Raw genomic sequence first — 27,828 nt, 5'->3', positions numbered from 1 at the left:
AGGAGCACATGCTTTTGTCATAAACACGGACTCTGTCGGTCACCCCGAGGCTGTCCAATAAAGGGACAATTCCGGCCCAACATACCTCACATGCGTCGCTTGTAAGGTGTGTTGGGCCGAAACGGGTGACGCCTAGGTTTCGTTTGTTCACACTACGATACACTATGATTAACTATAATCATCGTGCATTATTAAATAATTAAACTAATAAACCACAATACAATATTACATACGAAATAACATTGTTATGGATGACAAATCATATAAAATGACCTTATTTCCGAGGGCATAATAATTACCCTCGGAAATTAAAAATTTAAATTATCTAAAGCACCACTAAATAAACTAAAACAAGCTAATTTAATTACGTAATCAAATTTTTGCCGTCGGACATAACAAACTAAACAATCAAATGCATTCATACATACAATTCTAATCAAATACATTAATACATGCATACAATTCTAATAAACAATATTGTTAAGGATACTCACTTAGCGGGCGTGGGGAGCCGGACGGCGACGGGCGCACGGGGCGGCGGGCGCACGGGGCCGGCGGCCGGAGCACGGGGCGGCGGCCGGCGCACGGGGCGGCGGCGGCCGGCGAACGGGGCTCACCGGTGTGTGCGACGGGGCGACCGGCGGCGGCCGTCGACGGCGGGCGGGGCGGCGACGGGGCAATGGCGGCAGGGCAGTGGGCGACGGGGCGGCTCGATTTCAGACCGGCGGCGGCGGCGACGCACGGGCAGAGAGAAACGGACGGCGCGCGGGTGAAAATGAAACGGCGCGCGGGTCGGATCCGCGTTAAAACGCCTTATGTCCGACGGTTATGGACTCGGCCGTCGGACGTAAGCTTATCTCCGACGGCTGTGTACGAGGCCGTCGGAGATAAGCACTATTTCCGAGCGCCCGTTGTGGCCGTCGGACATAACCTTATCTCCGACGGCCTCGTAGTCAGCCGTCGGAGATAAGGCGGCCGTCGGATGTTTGTTAGTTTAATGTAGTGAGTAGGCGAGTCTCACTACCGGAATTTTACAAGCATCTATTTAAATAAGTAAATATAAATAAGTAAAAAAAGAATGTCGCGGCATTGAATTTGAAGTTTGAAATTGAAAACCGAATTTGAATTTAAATAAGAAATCGGAAAACTGAAATAGAATAGAGAAAAGAGAGAGAGAAGACCTACTCGCCGGCCACTCTCCTAAGCCGGCCTAGCTCACCCTGCCTCTCGGTCGCGTGGGCCAGGATGTCGCGGTAAATTCTAGGCCTAAACCGGGCCGAGCTTCACCGGGCCCGTGTTGGGCCGGCGGCCCTTTGTACAGTTCTTGGTTCAACTTTTAGCGGACGTTGGCAACTATAATTTGTGTATTTATAATATGCGCTCGATCGATTTGTTATCTATACTACTTATTAAGAAGGTAAGAGTAGTCTGCCGTTCTTCCGTTCTGTCGTTCTGCCATCCCTCAATCTCCACCGTCCATCCCACATCCTGTTTTTCGTGCGTCGTCGGTCAGCCGTCCTGCGTGCGTCGCCTCCCGTCCGCCCCTTCCCCGTCCGCGCGAGCAACCACCTAGCTCCCTCCCGTTCGCCCCTTCCACCTAGCTCCCTCTCCTCCCTCCCACCAACGGCGCATGGATGACCGCCGTGGCCCTGCCCTTGATCTCGTGTTCGCCAGCGCGTGAGCCCAGCCCCCGCCGATCCAAGTGATTCCACGCACCGCCCTGTAACCCCTGCCTCGCGTTGCCCCTCTCTTCCTCCCCTGAGCTCTGAGCTCTGACCCCCGAGATAGCCACCGCCTATCCTCGAGGCCTCCGACCTCCGCGCCAGTCAATCAGGTCGTAGAGTGACAGCGGCAGCAACACCACGCCCACGTGGCTGCCGGAGCCAGAGCCCCCGATGGATCTCCTGTCACTCTCCTGCTCTTCGTGACCGTCCGATCCGTTGACGCCGCCACCGTCCGCGCGCTCCTGACCGACGCTGAGGCATCAGGCACCTCCCTGGGCACGCTCGCGGTTGCACAAATGGACGTCGGGGAGACCGCGCTATACGTCGCCGCGGAGGCCAGCTGCGAGGAGGCCGTGAGCCTCCTTCTCCTGCTCTACGACCTTGAGACTGCCACCGTCTGCTCACGCCACAATCTCGACGCCTTACATGTCGCTGCCAAGCAAGGGCACACCGGTGAGCTCCCCTTCAGACCCCTTCTGTTAGTGTTGTGGGAGCGGATTGAAGTCCTGCTTCCTGGTTACTGTGAACTGGGAATTATATATAGTTAACCAACCTCATTTGCGGCCTGCTTTTATGGATGGGACTGCTAGACTAGGTAGAACTCTTTGTTGTCTTCAGGTGATATGCTTGCCTTTTGGCATCATTCCGCTGGTCTTAGGCTGGAATTTGTTTGGCATATGGAGCTTTGACGCTCAATCTATTGGCAGTCACTGGGCGGGCTGCAGGTGAAATTTTTTTAGTTTGAAGCTTAAGTTGACAAAGGGGAAATAGAAACAGTTGTGGGCGATCCCCAACCTATTGACAGTTAAACTATTTCTGGGTAATTTAAGTTGATTCACCTTCAAAAGATGTCGCCAATCAATAGATATCGTCAAGGCACTGAAGAAATGAATTGGCCACAAGAATCTAAAAGTTCACCTTCTTGCACTAATTGTAAGTCTGTCTGTGATTATGTGCTATCGGGACATAAAGTAGTTGTATTTCTTCAGGTGATCCGTTCATCTTTGAGACGCAGCGCCACAATGGCATAAGGGAGCTTTGCCCTGCAAATGGAGGAGCACAAGCTAATCCATGCCCGTGCTCTCACCCCCCTGCATAAACCCAAATCTGTTGCGGTCAACCATCAAGAGATGTCTTATTGTATTATTCAGTTCATTGAAAAGGACTACAAATTAGCAGATACTATGATTTGGGGTCTACTCAAGTATTGGCCAGTCAGAAACTGCCAAGAGGTATTGAAATAACTTGAGCAGACATGTTTTAGATGTGACCTTATACTATATTTATAACTAGATGTGGCCCAATCTGAAGTCATTTAATAGTAGTATTTGATTTTAATGGTCTGAACAAGCCGAAATGTGATTTTGGAGATCCTTGAAGAAACATGAATTATTCTGTATCTTATGAGATCATGTCTCATGATCACTTACATAATGTTTGTTTAGTTATCACTTCTCACCTTTTCATCCTTAACAGGTTCTTTGCCATCAATGGTTGACCGAACCAGTGAGGGGCCTCTTCCCTGATATACAAATTTCTAGAAATAAATAACATCATTTTTCCATTACGCACATAAGTTCAAATTGTATTACTATGAAAAAAATGATTATTAAAAAATCTCTACTACTCTATATGTTAGCAGTGTAGGCGTCCACACTGCTGCATTCTGCCACCCGCAGCCGCCCCGCCCCGACAACCTCTTTGATAAGGCTATGAACTCCTTCAAACTCGCCAAGAACCGTGAGTGCTCCTAGCTGCCCAGATCCCCTTGCCTCCCCATTTATTCTAATGATTATCTTGTTCTAATGATTATCGTAATCACCTCTTATTCTGAAGATTATTTTATGTTTGATTGCCTGGTCAATTTCGTTGATTATCTTCCACATACCGATTTGCTTGTCTGAACTGACTGCTATATAGATTCTCTGCTCGTCGGTTTTTGACCCTCCTGATAAATACATTCCGTTGATAGTTCCTGCCTACAAGAGAAGCATCGACTCTCCGAGGCTCTTACAGAAACAGTTAAGTATGACATTTTGAAAGTCGCCTAGAGGGGGGGGGGGTGAATAGGGCAAAACTGAAATTCTCAAAAATAATCACAACTACAAGCCGGGTTAGCGTTAGAAATATAATCAAGTCCGCAAGAGAGGGCACAAAACAAATCGCAAGCGAATAGTGAAGTGAGACACGCGGATTTGTTTTACCGAGGTTCGGTTCTCTCAAACCTACTCCCCGTTGAGGAGGCCACAAATGTCACACCCGGTTTTAGAAGGCAAACCGAATGCGAACCATGTACGTGCCAGGATCAGTTATTCACGTACACAGCAGTTACATAACATGGACATCATCACACAGTGCTCAAAATAGTATTAAAAGGGAATAATAGTTGATTACATCATACGTCTGAGACGTCCATATAGTTCTTACAATAAATCAATGTGCGGAAAAGAAACGTAGATAACCGCGGCCTTCACAGGCAGCCGACTGGGGGTTGCCGCTAACCCACGCCTAGAACTCGTCGTAGTCTTGGAACTCCTGGAAGTCTCCTTCCACAGCTTCATCTTCGCCTGAGCAGTGGTTGCAATGCTGACAACCTGGGGATGGGGGGGGGGGTTTGGTGTGTAGAGCAAGGGTGAGTACACATCAACATACTCAGCAAGTATCCTGTTTGGCTGTAGTGGACTAGCTGTATGTGGGGATGAGTCAAGCAGTTGCTTTTAGTTGGTCAGATTATTACTTACTAGTAGAAAGCCAAGTTTTAGCATTAACCCAAGTTATTAACCCGATGTACCCTTTCCAAACGGAAAGAATACCACTTACCAGCACCATAGTCATAACCAAAACCATCAATCTCATAACCACCTGTACCAAAGTATCTCTGATCAAGTACCACTAATCACTGGAGCTCCCTTGGCCGCTCATAACCGCGAGCACGGCTGATATATCAGTTTTCAAACACTCTGCAGAGGTTGTGCACTTTACCCACAAGCCGTGATTCCCATTCTGCCCGGAGATCATGACTCTCCATTGATCACTACCAAGGTGACCCAGCAGGGCATCACTACGTAGCCTTTACAAAGATTCCCCGGGGCTGTAGCCACCCGTTAGGTTTCCTAAATGTACCGCACTCCTCCCCAAGGGACAAATCAACCTTGGCAGAGCGAGCCGCATACACCGAGCCCCATTGACGGCACGACGGCTAAGTGAACTACACCCCGGATCCTCTAATTATTCAGCTAAGGGCACCCCATTCTACCCTCATGGTTGCACTGTTTTCCCGGGCGGTCATCCATAGAACAGGTCCTTACGGAGAGGCACTCGAGAAACCGCTCGAGCCCCCTTGAAGGTCACAAGTACAACATCATAATAAGAGAAGGGAAAACAACGTATCATAGATAATCTCATCATGTTCATTGATTAGAGTTTGAGCAATAGCATAGAGCTAAACAGTAATAATCCAACCCAAATAGGTAATCAAGGACAGGGATAACAAAAGCTAGTCAAACCTTAGGTATAAATATGTAAAGCGGGAGGTGAATTAAAAAATGAATAGGACAGAGATAGGTCAAAGGACACTTGCCTCCACCAACCGACTGCTGCTCAGGGGCTTCTCCTGCGAGTTCCTCGGGCTCTTCAACCGGATCGTTCTCTATGCGAGCGCAAACATACATACATCCACATATTTAATACAAAAGAACAGTACACCATACAATAGAATGCAATAAGTAAACAGACGTTCTACGCGGGATCGCGAGTACGGTTAAGAGAGAAAGAGGAAAAGACAGTCGAGAAACGATCACGTTACATGATTATAAATTAACTACTCGCTTAATGGAAGGAAATTTAATGTAGACACTATGTTTAGCGTAAAGTAAAGTCATGTTTCATGTCTAATTATTATAAGTAGGCGGAGATAAACAAAAAGATGGTCGCGTGGCGAGACGCGCGACAAAGCTCTCTAAAACAAATTAAGAAGTTAACGACTCGTCGCGCGACCGAGCACGCAACGAGACACTTCGCCTTAGTTACGAGGAGACGTTAAGTGTCGCGCGACGAAGCGCACGACGACATACGTCGACTAAACTGAGTCCAAAGTGGAACGTCGCGTGAATACACACGCGGCGTTACACCTTAAACAACCTGAAACAAAAATGGATCGTCGCGCGACGAAGCGCACGACGCAACACAAGATAGAATCTGAATTTAGACAAATCCGTCACGCGGCGAAGCGCGCGACGCAACACGCTAATTAACGAATAATCACCGCGAGCGCGGGCGAGCGAAGATACGGTCGGGCGAGGCCGGGACGGGGGAATGGGCGGGCGAGCTGGGGCCAGGGCGGTTGAACCGGCCAGGGGCGGCCGAGGCCGGGCGGGCACGGGGGCGGCCGAGCCGGGCGGGCACGGGGCAGGGTGCGGGGGCGGCTGAGCCGGCCATGGCGGCCGAGCTGGGTGGCGGGATCGCCACCGCGCGCGGGGGAGGGGCGGGGAGCGCCGCCGGGCGGGCAGGGGCGAGCGGGCGCCGCCGCGGGCGAGCAGGGGCGGGCGAGCGCCGCCGCGGGCCAGGGGAGGGCGGGCACCACCACGCGGGGCCGGGCAGGGGGCGGGCGGGATCGCCGCCGCGGGGAGGGGCAGGGGGCGGGCGCCGCCGCGCTGGGGAGGGGTCGAGCGGGGGGGGAGGCCGGGGACGGGGAGCCGAGCGCCGCCGCGGGAGGGAGGCCGGGCGGGCGAGCCGGGGGCGGGCGCCGAGCGCCGCCGCGGGGAGGGCGAGCGGGCGGGCAGGGGCGCCGCCGCGCCGGGCAGGGACGGGGTCGGGCGCGGGCAGGGGAAAGAGGGAGGGTGCGCGCGCGGGGGAGAAGAGGAGGGAGAGAGAGAGAGAGGAGAAGGGGAGGGGAGGGGAGCTCACCTCGGGGTCCAAAATCCGGTGATCGCCGTCTCCAAACCCTAGGGCACCACGGGGAGAGAGAGGTGGGAGAGGGAGAGGGAAGTTGTTGCGCGGGAGATCCAAATGAGAGAGAGAGAGGGGAGGGGGCGCCAGGGGCGCGCAGGCCGGGGCGGGCCGGGCCGGCTGGGCTGGACTAGATTGGGCTGGGCCGGGCCACTTCGCGGATCGAAAACCCACGACGAGCGCGACCACTAAACGGAATTAAATCGCGAACCGAAATCCGGAACGGAACGAGACGAACACTCATCATCAGACAAAGAAATGTGCTTCGGCATGATGCAACACCCATGACACTTAGGTTTTGGTTTATACATGACACGGACACATGCCGCTATACTGGTTTGAAATTGGAAGAAGGAGCAAACGGGGAAAGAGAAAAGAGAGTAACGCCCAAATTTGGTGAGAGAAAAGAAGAAAAAATTCTACCCCCAAATTCAGGGCGTTACAACAAAGGCTGGGTCTCTTTCAACCCTTCCCTCTCTCAAACGATCCCTCGGACCGAGTGAGCTTCTCTTCTCAAATCAAAGCCGGGAATAAAACTTCCCCGCAAGGGCCACCACACAATTGGTGCCTCTTGCCTTGATTACAATTGAGTGTTGATCACAAGAGCAAGTGAGAAAGAAAAGAAGCAATCCAAGTGCAAGAGCTCAAAAGAACACGACAAATCTCTCTCGCTAATCACTAAAGCCTTTTGTGGAATTGGAGAGGATTTGATCTCTTTGGTGTGTCTAGAATTGAATGTCTAGCTCTTGTAAGTGGTTGAGAAGTGGAAAACTTGGATGCAATGAATGTGGGGGTGGTTGGGGTATTTATAGCCCCAACCACCAAACTTGACCGTTGGTGGAGGCTGTCTGTTCGATGGCGCACCGGACAGTCCGGTGCACACCGGACATGTCCGGTGCCCCCGCCACGTCATCACTGCCGTTGGATTCTGACCGTTGAATCTCCTGACTTGTGGGCCCGCCTGGATGTCCGGTGCACACCGGACATGCACTGTTCCTTGTCCGGTGCGCCAGTATGGGCGCGCCTGTCTTCTGCGCGCGTAGAGCGCGCAATAAATGCGTCGCAGGTAGCCGTTGGCGCCGAATAGCCGTTGCTCCGGAGTTGCACCGGACAGTCCGGTGCACACCGGACATGTCCGGTGAATTATAGCGGACTAGCCGTTGGAGATTCCCGAAGCAGGCGAGTTCCTGAAGCCGCTCCTCCTTGGCGCACCGGACACTGTCCGGTGTACACCAGACAGTCCGGTGAATTATAGCGCGAGTGCCTCTGGAAATTCCCGAAGGTGGCCAGTTTGAGTTGGAGTCCTCTGGTGCACCGGACACTGTCCGGTGTACACCGGACAGTCCGGTGCCCCCAGACCAGCGGTGCCTTCGGTTGCCTCTTTGCTCCTTTGTTGAATCCAAAATTTGATCTTTTTATTGGCTGAGTGTGAACTTTTTACACCTGTATAATCTATACACTTGAGCAAACTAGTTAGTCCAATTATTTGTGTTGGGCAATTCAACCACCAAAATTAATTAGGGACTAGGTGTATGCCTAATTCCCTTTCAATCTCCCCCTTTTTGGTGATTGATGCCAACACAAAACAAAGCAAATATAGAAGTGCATAACTGAACTAGTTTGCATAATGTAAGTGTAAAGGTTGCTTGGAATTGAGCCAATCTAAATACTTGCAAGATATGCATGGATCGTTTCTTTCTTATTTAACATTTTGGACCACGCTTGCACCACAGGTTTTGTTTTTGCAAACTCTTTTGTAAATCCTTTTCAAAGTTCTTTTGCAAATAGTCAAAGGCAAATGAATAAGATTTTGAGAAGCATTTTCAAGATTTGAAATTTTCTCCCCCTATTTCAAATGCTTTTCCTTTGACTAAACAAAACTCCCCCTAAATGAGATCCTCCTCTTAGTGTTCAAGAGGGTTTTGATATATCCTTTTTTTTAAAAAATACTACTTTTCCCCCCTTTTGAACACAATAGGATACTAATTGATAATATTCTTTGAAACACGAAGTTTTTGAAATTGGTGGTGGTGCGGTCCTTTTGCTTTGGGCTCATACTTTCTCCCCCTTTGGCATGAATCGCCAAAAACGGAATCATTAGAGCCCTCGAAGTGCTATCTTCCCCTTTGGTCATAAATAAATGAGTTAAGATTATACCAAAGACGAAGTCCTTTTGCTCTCTCCCCCAAAGATGGAGAGTCTCTTGGAGCGATGGCGAAGGATGAGTTACGGAGTGGAAGCCTTTGTCTTCGCCGAAGACTCCAATTCCCTTTCAATACACCTATGACTTGGTTTGAAATAGACTTGAAAAACACATTAGTCATAGCATATGAAAGAGACATGATCAAAGGTATATAGAAGAGCAATGTGTGCAATTTAACAAAAGAAGTTCCTAGAATCAAGAATATTGAGCTCATGCCTAAGTTTGTTAAAAGATTGTTCATCAAGAGGCTTGGTAAAGATATCGGCTAATTGATCTTTAGTATTAATGTATGAAATCTCGATATCTCCCTTTTGTTGGTGATCCCTAAGAAAATGATACCGAATGGCTATGTGTTTAGTGCGACTATGCTCGACGGGATTATCCGCCATCTTGATTGCACTCTCATTATCACATAGCAAAGGGACTTTGGTTAATCTGTAACCGTAGTCCCGCAAGGTTTGCCTCATCCAAAGCAATTGCGCGCAACAATGGCCTGCGGCAATGTACTCGGCTTCGGCGGTGGAAAGAGCGACCGAATTTTGCTTCTTTGAAGCCCAAGACACCAAGGATCTTCCTAAGAACTGGCAAGTCCCCGATGTGCTCTTCCTATTGATTTTGCACCCCGCCCAATCGGCATCCGAATAACCAATTAAATCAAAAGTGGATCCCCTAGGATACCAAAGCCCAAACTTAGGAGTATAAGCCAAATATCTCAAGATTCGTTTTACGGCCGTAAGGTGAGCTTCCTTAGGGTCGGCTTGGAATCTTGCACACATGCATACGGAAAGCATAATATCCGGTCGAGATGCACATAAATAGAGTAAAGAACCTATCATCGACCGGTATACCTTTTGATCCACGGACTTACCTCCCGTGTCGAGGTCGAGATGCACATTGGTTCCCATGGGTGTCTTGATGGGCTTGGCATCCTTCATCCCAAACTTGTTTAGAATGTCTTGAGTGTACTTCGTTTGGCTAATGAAGGTGCCATCTTGGAGTTGCTTCACTTGGAATCCTATGAAATACTTCAACTCCCCCATCATAGACATCTCGAATTTCTGTGTCATAATCCTACTAAACTCTTCACATGTAGACTCGTTAGTAGATCCAAATATAATATCATCAACATAAATTTGGCATACAAACAAGTCATTTTCAAGAGTTTTAGTAAAGAGTGTAGGATCGGCCTTTCCGACTTTGAAGCCATTAGCAATAAGAAAATCTCTAAGGCATTCATACCATGCTCTTGGGGCTTGCTTGAGCCCATAAAGCGCCTTAGAGAGCTTATAAACATGATTAGGATACTCACTGTCTTCAAAGCCGGGAGGTTGCTCAACATAGACCTCTTCCTTGATTGGTCCATTGAGGAAGGCACTTTTCACGTCCATTTGATAAAGCTTAAAGCCATGGTAAGTAGCATAGGCTAATAATATGTGAATTGACTCAAGCCTAGCTACGGGTGCATAGGTTTCACCGAAATCCAAACCTTCGACTTGGGAGTATCCCTTGGCCACAAGTCGAGCTTTGTTCCTTGTCACCACACCATGCTCATCTTGCTTGTTGCGGAAGACCCATTTGGTTCCTACAACATTTTGATTAGGACGTGGAACTAAATGCCATACCTCATTCCTAGTGAAGTTGTTGAGCTCCTCTTGCATTGCCACCACCCAATCTGAATCTTGTAGTGCTTCCTCTACCCTGTGTGGCTCAATAGAGGAAACAAAAGAGTAATGCTCACAAAAATGTGCAACCCGAGATCGAGTGGTTACCCCCTTATGAATGTCGCCGAGAATGGTGTCGACGGGGTGATCTCGTTGGATTGCTTGGTGAACTCTTGGGTGTGGCGGCCTTGGTTCTTGCTCATCCTCCTTTTCTTGATCATTTGCATGTCCCCCTTGATCATTGCCATCATTTTGAGGTGACTCATCTTCTTGATCTTGTCCTTCATCAAATTGAGCTTCATCCTCATTTTGAGTCGGTGGAGATGCTTGCATGGAGGAGGATGGTTGATCTTGTGCATGTGGAGGCTCTTCGGATTCCTTAGGACACACATCCCCAATGGACATGTTCCTTAGCGCTATGCATGGAGCCTGTTCTTCACCTATCTCATCAAGATCAACTTGCTCTACTTGAGAGCCGTTAGTCTCATCAAACACAACGTCACAAGAAACTTCAACAAGTCCTGAGGACTTGTTAAAGACTCTATATGCCCTTGTGTTTGAGTCATATCCTAGTAAAAAACCTTCTACAGTTTTAGGAGCAAATTTAGATTTTCTACCTCTCTTAACAAGAATAAAGCATTTGCTACCAAAAACTCTAAAATATGAAATATTTGGCTTTTTACTGGTTAGGAGTTCATAGGATGTCTTCTTGAGGATTCGGTGTAGATACAACTGGTTGATGGCGTAGCAGGCGGTGTTGACCGCCTCGGCCCAAAACCGATCCGAAGTCTTGTACTCATCAAGCATGGTTCTTGCCATGTCCAATAGAGTTCGATTCTTCCTCTGCACTACACCATTTTGTTGTGGCGTATAGGGAGAGGAGAACTCATGCTTGATGCCCTCCTCCTTAAGGAAGCCTTCAATTTGAGAGTTCTTGAACTCTGTCCCATTGTCGCTTCTAATTTTCTTGATCCTTAAGCCGAACTCATTTTGAGCCCGTCTCAAGAATCCTTTTAAGGTCTCTTGGGTTTGAGATTTTTCCTGCAAAAAGAATACCCAAGTGAAGCGAGAATAATCATCCACTATTACAAGACAATACTTACTCCCGCCGATGCTTATGTAAGCAATCGGGCCGAATAGATCTATGTGGAGTAGCTCAAGCGGCCTGTCGGTCGTCATGATGTTCTTGTGTGGATGTTGGGTTCCAACTTGCTTCCCGGCTTGGCATGCGCTACAAATCCTGTCTTTCTCAAAATGAACATTGGTTAGTCCTAAAATGTGTTCCCCCTGTAGAAGCTTATGAAGATTCTTCATTCCAACATGGGCTAGTCGGCGGTGCCAAAGCCAGCCCAGGTTAGTCTTAGCAACCAAGCAAGTGTCGAGTTCAGCTCTATCAAAATCTACCAAATATAGCTGACCCTCTAACACTCCCTTAAATGCTATTGAATCATCATTTCTTCTAAAGACAGTAACACCTACATCAGTAAATAGACAGTTGTAGCCCATTTGACATAATTGGGATACGGAAAGCAAATTGTAATCTAAAGAATCAACAAGAAAAACATTGGAAATGGAATGGTCAGGTGAAATAGCAATTTTACCCAAACCTTTGACCAAACCTTGATTTCCATCCCCGAATGTGATCGCTCTTTGGGGATCTTGGTTTCTCTCATATGAGGAGAACATCTTCTTCTCCCCTGTCATGTGGTTTGTGCACCCGCTGTCGAGTATCCAACTTGAGCCCCCGGATGCATAAACCTACAAAACAATTTTAGTTCTTGACTTTAGGTACCCAAACAGTTTTGGGTCCTTTGGCATTAGACACAAGAACTTTGGGTACCCAAACACAAGTCTTGGAGCCCTTGTGTTTGCCCCCAACAAATTTGGCAACTACCTTGCCGGATTTATTAGTCAAAACATAAGATGCATCAAAAGTTTTAAATGAAATGTTATGATCATTTGATGCATTAGGAGTCTTCTTCTTAGGCAACTTAGCACGGGTTGGTTGCCTAGAACTAGATGTCTCACCCTTATACATAAAAGCATGATTAGGGCCAGAGTGAGACTTCCTAGAGTGAATTCTCCTAATTTTGCTCTCGGGATAACCGGCAGGGTACAAAATGTAGCCCTCGTTATCCTGAGGCATGGGAGCCTTGCCCTTAACAAAGTTAGACAAATTTTTAGGAGGGGCATTAAGTTTGACATTGTCTCCCCTTTGGAAGCCAATGCCATCCTTGATGCCCGGGCGTCTCCCATTATAGAGCATACTTCTAGCAAATTTAAACTTTTCATTTTCCAAGTTATGCTCGGCAATTTTAGCATCTAGTTTTGCTATATGATCATTTTGTTGTTTAATTAAAGACATGTGATCATAAATAGCATTAACATCAATATCTCTACATCTAGTACAAATAGAAACATGCTCAACATTAGATGTAGAGGGTTTGCAAGATTTTAGTTCAACAACCTTAGCATGCAACAAATCATTTTTAGTTCTAAGGTCGGAAATAGTAGCTTTGCAAACATCAAAATCTTTAGCCTTAGCAATCAAATTATCATTTTCTACTCTAAGGCTAGCAAGAGAATCATTCAATTCCTTAATCTTAGTAAGCAAATCATCATTATCATTTCTAAGATCGGGAATTGAATCAATACAAACATGAGAATCAACCTTAGCACTTAATCTAGCATTTTCATTTCTAAGGTTGTTAATGGTCTCATGGCAAGTGCTTAGCTCACTAGACAATTTTTCACATTTTTCTACCTCTAGAGCATAAGCATTTTTAACCTTAATATGCTTTTTATTTTCCTTGATTAGGAAGTCCTCTTGGGAGTCCAAGAGGTCATCCTTTTCATGGATGGCACTAATTAGCTCATTTAGTTTTTCCTTTTGTTCCATGTTAAGGTTGGCAAAAAGAACGCGCAAGTTATCCTCCTCATTGCTAGCATCATCTCATCACTAGAGGTTTCATATCTAGTGGAGGATCTTGATTTTACCTTCTTCCTTTTGCCGTCCTTTGCCATGAGGCACTTGTGGCCGACGTTTGGGAAGAGGAGTCCCTTGGTGACGACGATGTTGGCGGCGGCCTCGTCGGATGAGGAGTCGGTGGAGCTCTCGTCGGAGTCCCACTCCCGGCAAACATGGGCATCGCCGCCCTTCTTCTTGTAGTACTTCTTTTCTCTCTTCTTTCCCTTCTTGTCGTCGCCCCTGTCACTGTCACTAGATATAGGACATTTTGCAATGAAATGACCGGGCTTACCACATTTGTAGCACACTTTCTTGGAGCGGGGTTTGTAGTCCTTCCTGAAAGGGAAATGTGCCCTTGGGCCATTTCTAAGTATTTTGGTGATTGAGTGCAAACACAAGTGCTTAAATGTGAAAATATGCCCATAGTTGAACAAAGTGCAAATCACAAGTAAAGGTATGTTTCTAAGCCTTAGTACATTAGTTTTGTGTACTAACATCTTGTCTAAGTGTTAGAAACAGGAGAAAGAAGAAAAGAAAAGAAGTGGAGAGTGGCTGTGTACAGCCAAAGTCTGCTTCGGACTGGGGCACCGGACTGTCCGGTGTGCACCGGACAGTGTCCGGTGCGCCAGACCAGCACAGAGCAAACCAGCCGCTCTCGGGTTTTTCTCCGGCGACTTCGGCTAAAATTCACCGGACTGTCCGGTGTGCACCGGACTGTCCGGTGAGCCAACGGTCGGTCGGGCCAACGGTCGGCCGCGCGATCGGCGCGCGACACGTGGCCGAGCCAACGGTCAGGAAGGGGCACCGGACTGTCCGGTGTGCACCGGACATGTCCGGTGCGCCAACGGTGCGCAGATCTGACTCTGACAGCAACGGTCGGATGCGCTGTTTAAGGAAACAAATCGGGCACCGGACAGTGTCCGGTATGCACCGGACTGTCCGGTGCGCCACGAGACAGAAGGCGAAGATGGCCTTCCAGATGTGTTCTCAACGGCTCCTAGCTGCCTTGGGGCTATAAAAGGGACCCCTTGGCGCATGGAGGAGTACACCAAGCATTCCTTGAGCACTCTTGATCACTCACACATCAATCTCGCGCACTTGTTCGACATTCTAGTGATCTGAGCTCCGTTCTAGTGTGCTAGTCTTTTGAGCTCAAGTCTGGGTCTTGTGTGTGCGTATTCGCTGTGATCTTTGTGACGTGTGTGAGTTGCTAATCCCTCCCTTGCTCTGTGATTCTCTGTGAACATCTTTTGTAAGGGCGAGAGGCTCCAAGTTGTGGAGATTCCTCGCAAACGGGATTGAGAAAAGAAAAGCAAGAACACCGTGGTATTCAAGTTGATCATTGGATCACTTGAGAGGAGTTGAGTGCAACTCTCGTCCGTTGGGACGCCACAACGTGGAGTAGGCAAGTTTTGTACTTGGCCGAACCACGGGATAACCACTGTGTCATTTCTGTGATTGGATTCTTGTGGTTATTGTGTTTTGACTCCTCTCTAGCCACTTGGCATAAACTGTGCTAACGCCTAATCAAGTTTTGTGGCTATAAGTTTAAGTTTTTACAGGATCACCTATTCACCCCCCCCTCTAGGTGCTCTCAATTGGTATCAGAACCGTTCTCTTCAAAAAGGGACTAATCGCCCGAAGAGATGGATCCTAAGGGAAAGGGGATGGTGGTCGACAATGAGAAGGAGTCTATCTTCAACGAGCCGAAGAATGACAAGTCCAACGACTTGGGCACAAGCCACAAGCACAAAGATGGGAAGAAGAAGAAGACAAGGCGCATCAAGGAGATCGTCTACTACGACAGCGACGAATCCTCTTCTTCCCAAAAGGACGACGACCACGACAAACAAAAGACGGTCAACTCAAACTTTTCTTTTGATTATTCACGCATTCCACATAGCTCAAATGCTCATTTGCTCCCCATTCCACTTGGCAAGCCTCCTCACTTTGATGGAGAGGACTACGGATTTTGGAGTCACAAAATGCGTACTCACCTATTTTCTCTCCATCCAAGCATTTGGGAGATTGTGGAAAGTGGAATGAAATTTGATAGCTCGGATAGCCCTTCATTCATTAATGAGCAAATCCATAAGAATGCACAAGCTACCACTGTTCTTCTAGCTTCATTGTGCAGGGATGAATATAACAAAGTGAGCGGCTTGGATAACGCCAAGCAGATCTGGGACACCCTCAAGATTTCTCATGAGGGGAATGACGTTACCTTGCTCACCAAAATGGAGTTGGTGGAAGGCGAGCTTGGACGATTCGCGATGATAAGGGGCGAGGAGCCAACTCAGACATACAACCGGCTCAAGACCCTTATCAACAAAATAAGGAGCTACGGAAGCACGCGATGGACGGACCACGACGTCGTCCGACTAATGCTCAGGTCCTTTACCGTTCTTGATCCTCATTTGGTGAATAATATTCGTGAGAATCCCAGGTACACCAAAATGTCGCCCGAAGAAGTCCTAGGAAAATTCGTCAGCGGGCGAATGATGATCAAGGAGGCAAGGTATGTGGACGACGCCTTGAATGGACCGATCAACGAGCCGCAACCTTTTGCTCTCAAAGCCACAAGGAGCAAGGAGGCGCTACCCAGCAAGGTGGCGCAAATTGAGGCAGCCGGTCTTAATGATGAAGAAATGGCCCTCATCATCAAGAGATTCAAGACGGTGCTAAAGGGTCGCAATGGACAGCCGAGCAAGACTAAGACCAAGGGGAAGCGATCATGCTTCAAATGCGGTAAGCTTGGTCATTTTATTGCTAACTGTCCTGATAATGAAAGTGACCAGGAAAAGGGGAACAAAAGGGAGAAGAAGAAGCACTACAAGAAAGCCAAGGGCGAGGCGCATCTAGGCAAGGAGTGGGATTCGGATTGCTCCTCCTCCGACTCCGACAATGAGGGACTCGCCGCCACCGCCTTCAACAAATCGGCCCTCTTCCCCAACGAGCGTCACACGTGTCTCATGGCTAAGGAGAAGAAAGTAAGTACTCGAAACTCTACTTATGCTTCTTCTAGTGATAATGATTCTAGTGACGATGATGAAATAGACTATTCTAGTTTATTTAAAGGTCTAGATAGAATTACAATTGGCAAAATTAATGAATTAATTAATGCATTGAATGAGAAGGATAAACTCTTAGAGAAACAAGAGGATTTATTGTATGAAGAGCATGATAAATTTTTAGAAGCTCAAAAATCTCATGCTCTAGAAGTTAAAAGAAATGATATGCTTACTTGTGAATTATCTTCATGCCATGAAACAATTTCTAAATTAAAGAGCATTAACGATGAGTTGAATGTTAAGATAGAAATAGCTAGTAACTCAACAACTTGTGTAGAAAATGTTGCTATTTGCAATAGATGTAAAGAATTTGATATTGATGCTTGTAGTGAACACATAGCCTCTATTGCAAAGTTAAATAATGAAGTGGCTAGTCTTAATGCCCAACTTAAGACTAGCAAAAGTGAATTTGATAAGTTAAAATTTGCAAGGGATGCCTACACAATAGGAAGACATCCCTCAATTAAGGATGGGCTTGGCTACAAGAGGGAAGCCAAGAACTTAACAAGCCATAAGGATCCCATTCCCGCCAAGGAGAAAGGGAAGGCCCCTATGGCTACTAGTGCTAAAAGGAACCATGCATTTTTGTATCATGATAGAAGACAAACTAGAAATGTAAGTCATGATGCTTTTGATTCATATGTTTATGATTCTCATGCCATGTTTGCTCCTAGTTCTTCGTATGTGTATGATAGAAATGTTACTAGGAGAAATGTTGTTCCTAAAAGAAATGTTGCAAATGTTCATAGAAAAGTAGTGAATGAACCCTCTACAATTTATTGTGCTTTGAATGCTTCATTTGCAATTTGTAGAAAGGATAGAAAAGTAATTGCTAGGAAGTTAGGAGCAAAATGCAAAGGTGATAAAACTTGCATTTGGGTCCCTAAGGAAATTGTGACTAACCTTGTAGGACCCAACAAGAGTTGGGTACCTAAGTCCCAAGCCTAAATTTGCCTTGCAGGTTTATGCATCCGGGGGTTCAAGCTGGATTATCGACAGCGGATGCACAAACCATATGACGGGGGAGAAGAAGATGTTCACCTCCTACGTCAAGAATAAAGATTCCCAAGATTCAATTATATTCGGTGATGGGAATCAAGGCAAGGTAAAAGGTTTAGGTAAAATTGCAATTTCTAATGAGCACTCCATATCTAATGTGTTTTTAGTTGAGTCTCTTGGATATAATCTGCTATCTGTGAGTCAATTATGCAATATGGGATATAACTGTCTATTTACAAATGTAGATGTGTCTGTCTTTAGAAGAAGTGATGGTTCACTAGCTTTTAAGGGTGTATTAGACGGCAAACTTTATTTAGTAGATTTTGCAAAAGAAGAGGCCGGTCTAGATGCATGCTTAATAGCTAAGACTAGCATGGGCTGGCTGTGGCATCGCCGCTTAGCACATGTGGGGATGAAGAACCTTCACAAGCTACTAAAGGGAGAACACGTGATAGGTCTAACTAATGTTCAATTCGAAAAAGATAGACCTTGTGCAGCTTGTCAAGCAGGGAAACAGGTGGGAGGCTCTCATCACACCAAAAATGTGATGACGACATCAAGACCCTTGGAGATGCTGCATATGGACCTCTTCGGACCTGTCGCCTATCTGAGCATAGGAGGAAGTAAGTATGGTTTAGTTATTGTTGATGATTTTTCCCGCTTCACTTGGGTGTTCTTTTTGCAGGATAAGGCTGAAACCCAAGGGACTCTCAAGCGCTTCCTCAGGAGAGCTCAAAATGAGTTTGAGCTCAAGGTGAAGAAGATAAGGAGCGACAACGGGTCCGAGTTCAAGAACCTTCAAGTGGAGGAGTTCCTTGAGGAGGAAGGGATCAAGCACGAGTTCTCCGCTCCCTACACACCACAGCAAAATGGCGTGGTAGAGAGGAAGAACAGGACGCTAATCGATATGGCAAGGACGATGCTAGGAGAATTCAAGACCCTCGAGTGTTTCTGGTCGGAAGCCGTGAACACGGCTTGCCACGCCATCAACAGGGTCTACCTTCACCGACTCCTCAAGAAGACGTCGTATGAACTACTAACCGGTAACAAACCCAATGTATCTTACTTTCGTGTATTTGGGAGCAAGTGCTACATTCTAGTGAAGAAGGGTAGAAATTCTAAATTTGCTCCCAAAGCTGTAGAAGGGTTTTTGTTAGGTTATGACTCAAATACAAAGGCGTATAGAGTCTTCAACAAATCATCGGGTTTGGTTGAAGTCTCTAGCGACGTTGTATTTGATGAGACTAATGGCTCTCCAAGAGAGCAAGTTGTTGATCTTGATGATGTAGATGAAGAAGATGTTCCGACGGCCGCTATACGAACCATGGCGATTGGTGATGTGCGACCACAGGAACAAGAAGAGCAAGATCAACCTTCTTCCTCAACTATGGTGTATCCCCCAACCGAAGATGACGAACAGGTACCTCAAGTGGAGGCGCTTGATCAAGGGGGAGCACAAGATGTTCAAGTGATGGAGGAAGAAGCGCAACCGGCACCTCCAACCCAAGTTCGAGCGATGATTCAAAGGGATCATCCCGTCGATCAAATTCTGGGTGACATTAGCAAGGGAGTAACTACTCGATCTCGATTAGTTAATTTTTGTGAGCATTACTCCTTTGTCTCTTCTATTGAGCCTTTCAGGGTAGAAGAGGCCTTGCTAGATCCGGACTGGGTGTTGGCCATGCAAGAGGAGTTAAACAACTTCAAGCGCAATGAAGTTTGGACACTGGTGCCTCGTCCCAAGCAAAATGTTGTGGGAACCAAGTCGGTGTTCCGCAACAAACAAGACGAGCACGGGGTGGTGACAAGGAACAAGGCTCGACTTGTGGCAAAAGGTTATGCCCAAGTCGCAGGTTTGGACTTTGAGGAGACATTTGCTCCTGTGGCTAGGCTAGAATCAATTCGTATCTTGCTAGCATATGCCGCTCACCATTCTTTCAGGTTGTTCCAAATGGATGTGAAGAGCGCTTTCCTCAACGGGCCAATCAAGGAGGAGGTGTACGTGGAGCAACCCCCTGGCTTCGAGGATGAACGGTACCCCGACCATGTGTGTAAGCTCTCTAAGGCGCTCTATGGACTTAAGCAAGCCCCAAGAGCATGGTATGAATGCCTTAGAGATTTCTTAATTGCTAATGCTTTCAAAGTTGGGAAGGCCGATCCAACTCTTTTTACAAAGACATGTGATGGTGATTTGTTTGTGTGCCAAATTTATGTCGATGACATAATATTTGGTTCTACTAACCAAAAGTCTTGTGAAGAGTTTAGCAGGGTGATGACGCAGAAATTCGAGATGTCGATGATGGGCGAGTTGAACTACTTCCTTGGGTTCCAAGTGAAGCAACTCAAGGACGGCACCTTCATCTCCCAAACGAAGTACACGCAAGATCTGCTAAAGCGGTTTGGGATGAAGGACGCCAAGCCCGCAAAGACTCCGATGGGGACCGACGGACACACCGACCTCAACAAAGGAGGTAAGTCCGTTGATCAAAAAGCATACCGGTCAATGATAGGCTCTTTGCTTTATTTATGTGCTAGTAGACCGGATATTATGCTTAGCGTATGCATGTGTGCTAGATTTCAATCCGATCCTAAGGAGTGTCACTTAGTGGCGGTGAAGCGAATTCTTAGATATTTGGTTGCTACGCCTTGCTTCGGGCTCTGGTATCCAAAGGGGTCTACCTTTGACTTAGTTGGATACTCAGACTCCGACTATGCTGGATGTAAGGTCGATAGGAAGAGTACATCGGGGACGTGCCAATTCTTAGGAAGGTCCCTGGTGTCATGGAACTCTAAGAAACAAACATCCGTTGCCCTATCCACCGCTGAGGCCGAGTACGTTGCCGCAGGTCAGTGTTGCGCGCAACTACTTTGGATGAGGCAAACCCTCCGGGACTTTGGCTACAATCTGAGCAAAGTCCCACTCCTATGTGATAATGAGAGTGCTATCCGCATGGCGGAAAATCCTGTTGAACACAGCCGCACAAAGCACATAGACATCCGGCATCACTTTTTGAGAGACCACCAGCAAAAGGGAGATATCGAAGTGTTTCATGTTAGCACCGAGAACCAGCTAGCCGATATCTTCACTAAACCTCTAGATGAGAAGACCTTTTGCAGGCTGCGTAGTGAGCTAAATGTCTTAGATTCGCGGAACTTGGATTGAATTTTAGCATACATGTGTTTATGCCTTTGATCATGTTCATTCTGCATTTTGTTGTTTATTGTGGTGCTCAAGTTGTACAAACACTCCCTGGACCTCACAAGTCCGTTGCAAAGTGATGCACAGTTTTAGGGGGAGATGTGTTACAACTTGACCCTTTGAGACTAACCATATGCTTGAGTTTGTTTGACTTAGACTCGAAGGAGAATTGAAAGGGAAAAGGTGGACTTGGACCATGAAAGACTTCCACTGCACTCCGATGAGAGGGTAACTAATTCCAAGTTCATCCCATGAACTCTTATTGCCATTTGATCTTAATTGAAGATTTTTGTGAGGCAATGGGGTTAAAAAGGCCAAGATTGATTCTGTTTTGGTGCTTGATGCCAAAGGGGGAGAAAATAAAGGCCAAAGTGATAAATGGATCAGCTACCACTTGAGAGATTTTGGAAATAGTAGAATAGAGCTTTGTTTTGTCAAAAGCTTTTATTGTCTCTTATTGTCTCTATTGTCAAAAGTTGGCTTCTTGTGGGGAGAAGTGTTGATTATGGGAATTAGGGGGAGTTTTTGAAATCTTTGATCAATCTCTTTTGGAATGACTCTCTTTATGCTTCAACATGTGTGTTTGACTTAGAGATAGAGATTTGAGTTTGATTTGCAAAAACAAACCAAGTGGTGGCAAAAGATGATCCATATATGCCAAAATTGAATAAAACTCAAAATCAGTTTTTATTTGAAGTGATTTTGCACTTGTTCTAGTTGCTTTATGTTGTGTTGGCATAAATCACCAAAAAGGGGGAGATTGAAAGGGAAATGTGCCCTTGGGCCATTTCTAAGTATTTTGGTGATTGAGTGCAAACACAAGTGCTTAAATGTGAAAATATGCCCATAGTTGAACAAAGTGCAAATCACAAGTAAAGGTATGTTTCTAAGCCTTAGTACATTAGTTTTGTGTACTAACATCTTGTCTAAGTGTTAGAAACAGGAGAAAGAAGAAAAGAAAAGAAGTGGAGAGTGGCTGTGTACAGCCAAAGTCTGCTTCGGACTGGGGCACCGGACTGTCCGGTGTGCACCGGACAGTGTCCGGTGCGCCAGACCAGCACAGAGCAAACCAGCCGCTCTCGGGTTTTTCTCCGGCGACTTCGGCTAAAATTCACCGGACTGTCCGGTGTGCACCGGACTGTCCGGTGAGCCAACGGTCGGCCGGGCCAACGGTCGGCCGCGCGATCGGCGCGCGACACGTGGCCGAGCCAACGGTCAGGAAGGGGCACCGGACTGTCCGGTGTGCACCGGACATGTCCGGTGCGCCAACGGTGCGCAGATCTGACTCTGACAGCAACGGTCGGATGCGCTGTTTAAGGAAACAAATCGGGCACCGGACAGTGTCCGGTATGCACCGGACTGTCCGGTGCGCCACGAGACAGAAGGCGAAGATGGCCTTCCAGATGTGTTCTCAACGGCTCCTAGCTGCCTTGGGGCTATAAAAGGGACCCCTTGGCGCATGGAGGAGTACACCAAGCATTCCTTGAGCACTCTTGATCACTCACACATCAATCTCGCGCACTTGTTCGACATTCTAGTGATCTGAGCTCCGTTCTAGTGTGCTAGTCTTTTGAGCTCAAGTCTGGGTCTTGTGTGTGCGTATTCGCTGTGATCTTTGTGACGTGTGTGAGTTGCTAATCCCTCCCTTGCTCTGTGATTCTCTGTGAACATCTTTTGTAAGGGCGAGAGGCTCCAAGTTGTGGAGATTCCTCGCAAACGGGATTGAGAAAAGAAAAGCAAGAACACCGTGGTATTCAAGTTGATCATTGGATCACTTGAGAGGAGTTGAGTGCAACTCTCGTCCGTTGGGACGCCACAACGTGGAGTAGGCAAGTTTTGTACTTGGCCGAACCACGGGATAACCACTGTGTCATTTCTGTGATTGGATTCTTGTGGTTATTGTGTTTTGACTCCTCTCTAGCCACTTGGCATAAACTGTGCTAACGCCTAATCAAGTTTTGTGGCTATAAGTTTAAGTTTTTACAGGATCACCTATTCACCCCCCCCTCTAGGTGCTCTCACTTCCCCCTCCGTTGCTTGAGGATTTGGCGAAAGCTTTTAATGATTAAAGCCATCTCCTCATTGTCGAGCTTGGAGGCGTCAATTGGTTGTCTACTTGGTGTAGACTCCTCCTTCTTTTCCTCCGTCGCCTTGAAGGCCACCGGTTGCGCCTCGGACGTGGAGGGTTCGTCAAGCTCGTTAATCTTCTTGGAGCCCTTGATCATACATTCAAAGCTCACAAAATTCCCGATAACTTCCTCGGGGGTCATTTGAGTATATCTAGGATTACCACGAATTAATTGAACTTGAGTGGGGTTAAGAAAAATGAGTGATCTAAGAATAACCTTAACCACCTCGTGGTCATCCCATTTCTTGCTCCCGAGGTTGCGCACTTGGTTCACCAAAGTCTTGAGCCGGTTGTACATGTCTTGTGGCTCTTCCCCTTGGCGAAGTCGAAAGCGACCGAGCTCCCCCTCGATCGTTTCCCGCTTGGTGATCTTTGTTAGTTCATCACCCTCGTGCGCGGTCTTGAGGAGGTCCCAAATTTCCTTTGCATTCTTCAACCCTTGCACCTTGTTGTATTCCTCTCTATTTAGAGAGGCCAAGAGTATGGTTGTGGCTTGGGAGTTGAAGTGCTCGATTTGGGCCACTTCATCCTCATCATAATCCTCATCCCCTACGGATGGTACCTGTGCTCCAAACTCAACAACATTCCATATACTTTTGTGGAGTGAGGTTAGATGAAATTTCATTAAATCACTCCACCTAGCATAATCTTCACCGTCAAAGGTTGGCAGTTTGCCTAATGGAACGGAAAGTAATGGAGTATGTCTAGATGTACGAGGATAGTGTAAGGGGATCTTACTAAACTTCTTACGCTCTTGGCGTTTAGAAGTTACGGAGGGCGCATCGGAGCCGGAGGTCGATGTTGATGAAGTGTCGGTCTCGTAGTAGACCACTTTCCTCATCCTCTTGTGCTTGTCCCCACTCCGATGTGGCTTGTGAGAGGAAGATCTCTCCTTCTTCTCTTTGTGGTGAGAAGAAGATTTCTTCTCCTTCCCTTTGTTGGAGGAGCTCTTCTTCTTCTCCTTCCTCTTGGTGCGGGACTCTTCCGATGAAGTGCTCCCGTGGCTTGTAGTGGGCTTTTCGCCGGTCTCCATCTCCTTCTTGGCGTGATCTCCCGACATCACTTCGAGCGGTTAGGCTCTAATGAAGCACCGGGCTCCGATACCAATTGAAAGTCGCCTAGAGGGGGGTGAATAGGGCGAAACTGAAATTCTCAAAAATAATCACAACTACAAGCCGAGTTAGCGTTAGAAATATAATCAAGTCCGCAAGAGAGGGCACAAAACAAATCGCAAGCGAATAGTGAAGTGAGACACGCGGATTTGTTTTACCGAGGTTCGGTTCTCTCAAACCTACTCCCCGTTGAGGAGGCCACAAAGGCCGGGTCTCTTTCAACCCTTCCCTCTCTCAAACGATCCCTCGGACCGAGTGAGCTTCTCTTCTCAAATCAAAGCCAGGAATAAAACTTCCCCGCAAGGGCCACCACACAATTGGTGCCTCTTGCCTTGATTACAATTGAGTGTTGATCACAAGAGCAAGTGAGAAAGAAAAGAAGCAATCCAAGTGCAAGAGCTCAAAAGAACACGGCAAATCTCTCTCGCTAATCACTAAAGCCTTTTGTGGAATTGGAGAGGATTTGATCTCTTTGGTGTGTCTAGAATTGAATGCCTAGCTCTTGTAAGTGGTTGAGAAGTGGAAAACTTGGATGCAATGAATGTGGGGGTGGTTGGGGTATTTATAGCCCCAACCACCAAACTTGACCGTTGGTGGAGGCTGTCTGTTCGATGGCGCACCGGACAGTCCGGTGCACACCGGACATGTCCGGTGCCCCCGCCACGTCATCACTGCCGTTGGATTCTGACCGTTGAAGCTCCTGACTTGTGGGCCCGCCTGGATGTCCGGTGCACACCGGACATGCACTGTTCCTTGTCCGGTGCGCCAGTATGGGCGCGCCTGTCTTCTGCGCGCGTAGAGCGCGCAATAAATGCGTCGCAGGTAGCCGTTGGCGCCGAATAGCCGTTGCTCCGGAGTTGCACCGGACAGTCCGGTGCACACCGGACATGTCCGGTGAATTATAGCGGACTAGCCGTTGGAGATTCCCGAAGCAGGCGAGTTCCTGAAGCCGCTCCTCCTTGGCGCACCGGACACTGTCCGGTGTACACCGGACAGTCCGGTGAATTATAGCGCGAGTGCCTCTGGAAATTCCCGAAGGTGGCCAGTTTGAGTTGGAGTCCTCTGGTGCACCGGACACTGTCCGGTGTACACCGGACAGTCCGGTGCCCCCAGACCAGCGGTGCCTTCGGTTGCCTCTTTGCTCCTTTGTTGAATCCAAAATTTGATCTTTTTATTGGCTGAGTGTGAACTTTTTACACCTGTATAATCTATACACTTGAGCAAACTAGTTAGTCCAATTATTTGTGTTGGGCAATTCAACCACCAAAATTAATTAGGGACTAGGTGTATGCCTAATTCCCTTTCACATTTGCTACTCATGTTGTTCAATTCTACATTACTTTGAACTGTGCATTACAATCTATACTCGTGATTTTCCTTACCAGATAGTGTTAATAATTGTATACATTGCTTTGTTGTTTTCTCTCTTCAATGGCTACTTGAAGCAGGGATCAACTGCTGACAATTCCTTTTCTTACGAGGTATGTGGAAATCTAGCATGTTATTTGTAATTTACAATCCCTGTTGCAGCTTGCGGTCAAATTGTTTCTCTTACCTATGCCTCTGCCCATTAATCTATCCGTTTTTCCCTTAACTTTTGCGGTTGGCTTGTTCCTACATTGCTCATAGGAGATGAAAACATATTTTATTCATTTTAAATTTGGGTTTTAGTTCATAATATTGGAGTACGGGGACTATCTCGTTATTAGATTATGAAGGCAAGCGCCTCTCTTTTAGTGTAGATTAATGGCAGGATAGTGACTATTTTGTTGTTAGGAAAACCGATCTGGTGGCAGTTTACAAACTCTATTGCTAGGCTCAGATTTGCTCTTCGGTAACTAATCTAATGTGTATCTGTCTAATGAAAATTTCTATATTTTATATAAGAAAATATTCAAGCTGCAATAGAGTTTGAAGGCACTGCTGTGCAGTGGCCTTTTTTCTTATTATTGTAAAACACATTTGTCACTTAAATGTTGCAGGGATGATTCAGCGCATTTACCTTTTCTTTGGGATTCTCTTCACCATGTTTTATTGAGACAAAACTTCCATGTTTGATTGGGTGGCTAAGAAATCTGTATCCTTGTTTGGTCTTATTATTCATGCGAATATTGTGTTATGTGTAGCCAGGTAGGGTCATATTAGTGTGTTTTGTTTCCAGCAATGGCTGAGTAGGTTCAGCTTAATGTTATTCTAAGTATGTCTCTGTATTTTTGGTGTTATAGGTGTACTTAACAAATGAAACAATAAAGAGGATGCCATTAATGAAAGGTTTGATTAGTAAGTAATGTATTACTATTTTTCTTTGTTGAATTCGATACTCTGTATTTACTGTTTGCCGAGCAGCCCACATCTTTTTTATATCTGCTTGTTGCTTATGCCTATATTGAGGGGCTGTTTGGTTACATGGAATGAAACTTTAGTGCCTCTCTTTTAGTCCCTAAATTATTAAATATGAGGACTAAAAGGGAATAAATCAGATTTCCTCCCCTCTCTTTAGTCCTTTTTTTGGTAATTTAGGGACTAAAAAAGATGAACTAAAGTATAGTCTCATGGAACCAAACATGCCATGAGGAGATAGGACAATTAATTTCTCTCTTAATGGATTTATAACATGTCACTGCATTGCTCGTTGCTGCCTAGGGGACTAAACCATTCGTTTCCTTCTTTTTGCTTTTTTTTAAAAAACTGCTCTTTGATCTGCATATTTCAAATGTTGCAGTAAGTATGAAGAAATTGAGTCTTCTAAGATGAAGGTGAAAAGATACACCGATATCACGGATAACACTTACACCAAGCAGCAAGTAGCCTTCCTTCTGCTGAACTTTCAATTGCATATGTTTATTTTCCTTGGACCGTAGATGATAGACACACATATGTTTGTTTTAGTGTATACCTTTTCAGGCAATGGTGAAATCATTTGAAGTTTCAGAACTGCCAGGTGTCCAAAGCACTTAGATTCACGTGGAAAGAGAACTCCTGGCAATCAGAATGATGCTAATGTATATTTTAAACTTATTTTCAGTGAGGTCGGCAAAGTTTATTTCAAGGAAACAATGGGTTGTAGCTGGTGCAGACGACATGTTCATTCGTGTCTACAACTACAATACCATGGACAAAGTTAAAGTTTTTGAGGCTCATACTGATTACATCAGATGTGTTGCGGTCCATCCAACTCTACCATATGTGCTGTCATCATCTGATGACATGCTAATAAAACTGTGGGACTGGGATAAAGGGTGGGTGTGCACTCAAATATTTTAGGGACATTCACACTATGTGATGCAGGTTAATTTCAATCCAAAGGATATTAACACCTTTGCAAGTGGATCCCTTGACCGCACTACAAAGGTATGCCTTTTTGCAATATTATGCAGCGAGATGTTAACTGCGACTCATGATGTGATCTTGTTCATTTATACTTCTTACTTTGAACTGCAGATATGGAGTTTGGGTTCTCCAGATCCAAACTTCACACTTGATGGGCATCAAAAGGGTGTCAACTGTGTTGACTACTTCACTGGTGGTGACAGGCCCTATTTGATTACTGGTTCTGATGACTCCACCGCAAAAGTACAATTTTGTACTCAGCTGTATGTTTTGAGTGTTTGATTATTCTATCCAGTCCTAAGGTGGTGTGCTTTATGGCAAAATAGGTCTGGGATTACCAGACGAAGAGCTGTGTTCAGACACTTGAAGGGCATACACATAATATTTCTGCTATTTGTTTCCATCCTGAGCTCCCTATAATCATTACTGGATCTGAAGATGGTACAGTTCGTATATGGCATTCGACAACTTACAGGTAACATGTTT

General features: G+C 46.4%; 1 pseudogene; it reads left to right on the top strand.

The window, feature by feature from the left end:
* The first annotated feature begins 679 nt into the window (after nt 1-679).
* LOC103654300 (coatomer subunit beta'-1-like) lies at nt 680-27,821 on the top strand (annotated as a pseudogene).
* The last annotated feature ends 7 nt before the right edge of the window (nt 27,822-27,828 follow it).

The sequence above is a fragment of the Zea mays genome, chromosome 4 (genome assembly GCF_902167145.1).
Source record: "Zea mays cultivar B73 chromosome 4, Zm-B73-REFERENCE-NAM-5.0, whole genome shotgun sequence".
Classification (NCBI taxonomy): Eukaryota; Viridiplantae; Streptophyta; class Magnoliopsida; order Poales; family Poaceae; genus Zea; species Zea mays.
The sequence above is the reverse complement of the archived record's forward strand: the minus strand, read 5'-3'. Positions and strand labels throughout refer to the sequence as shown.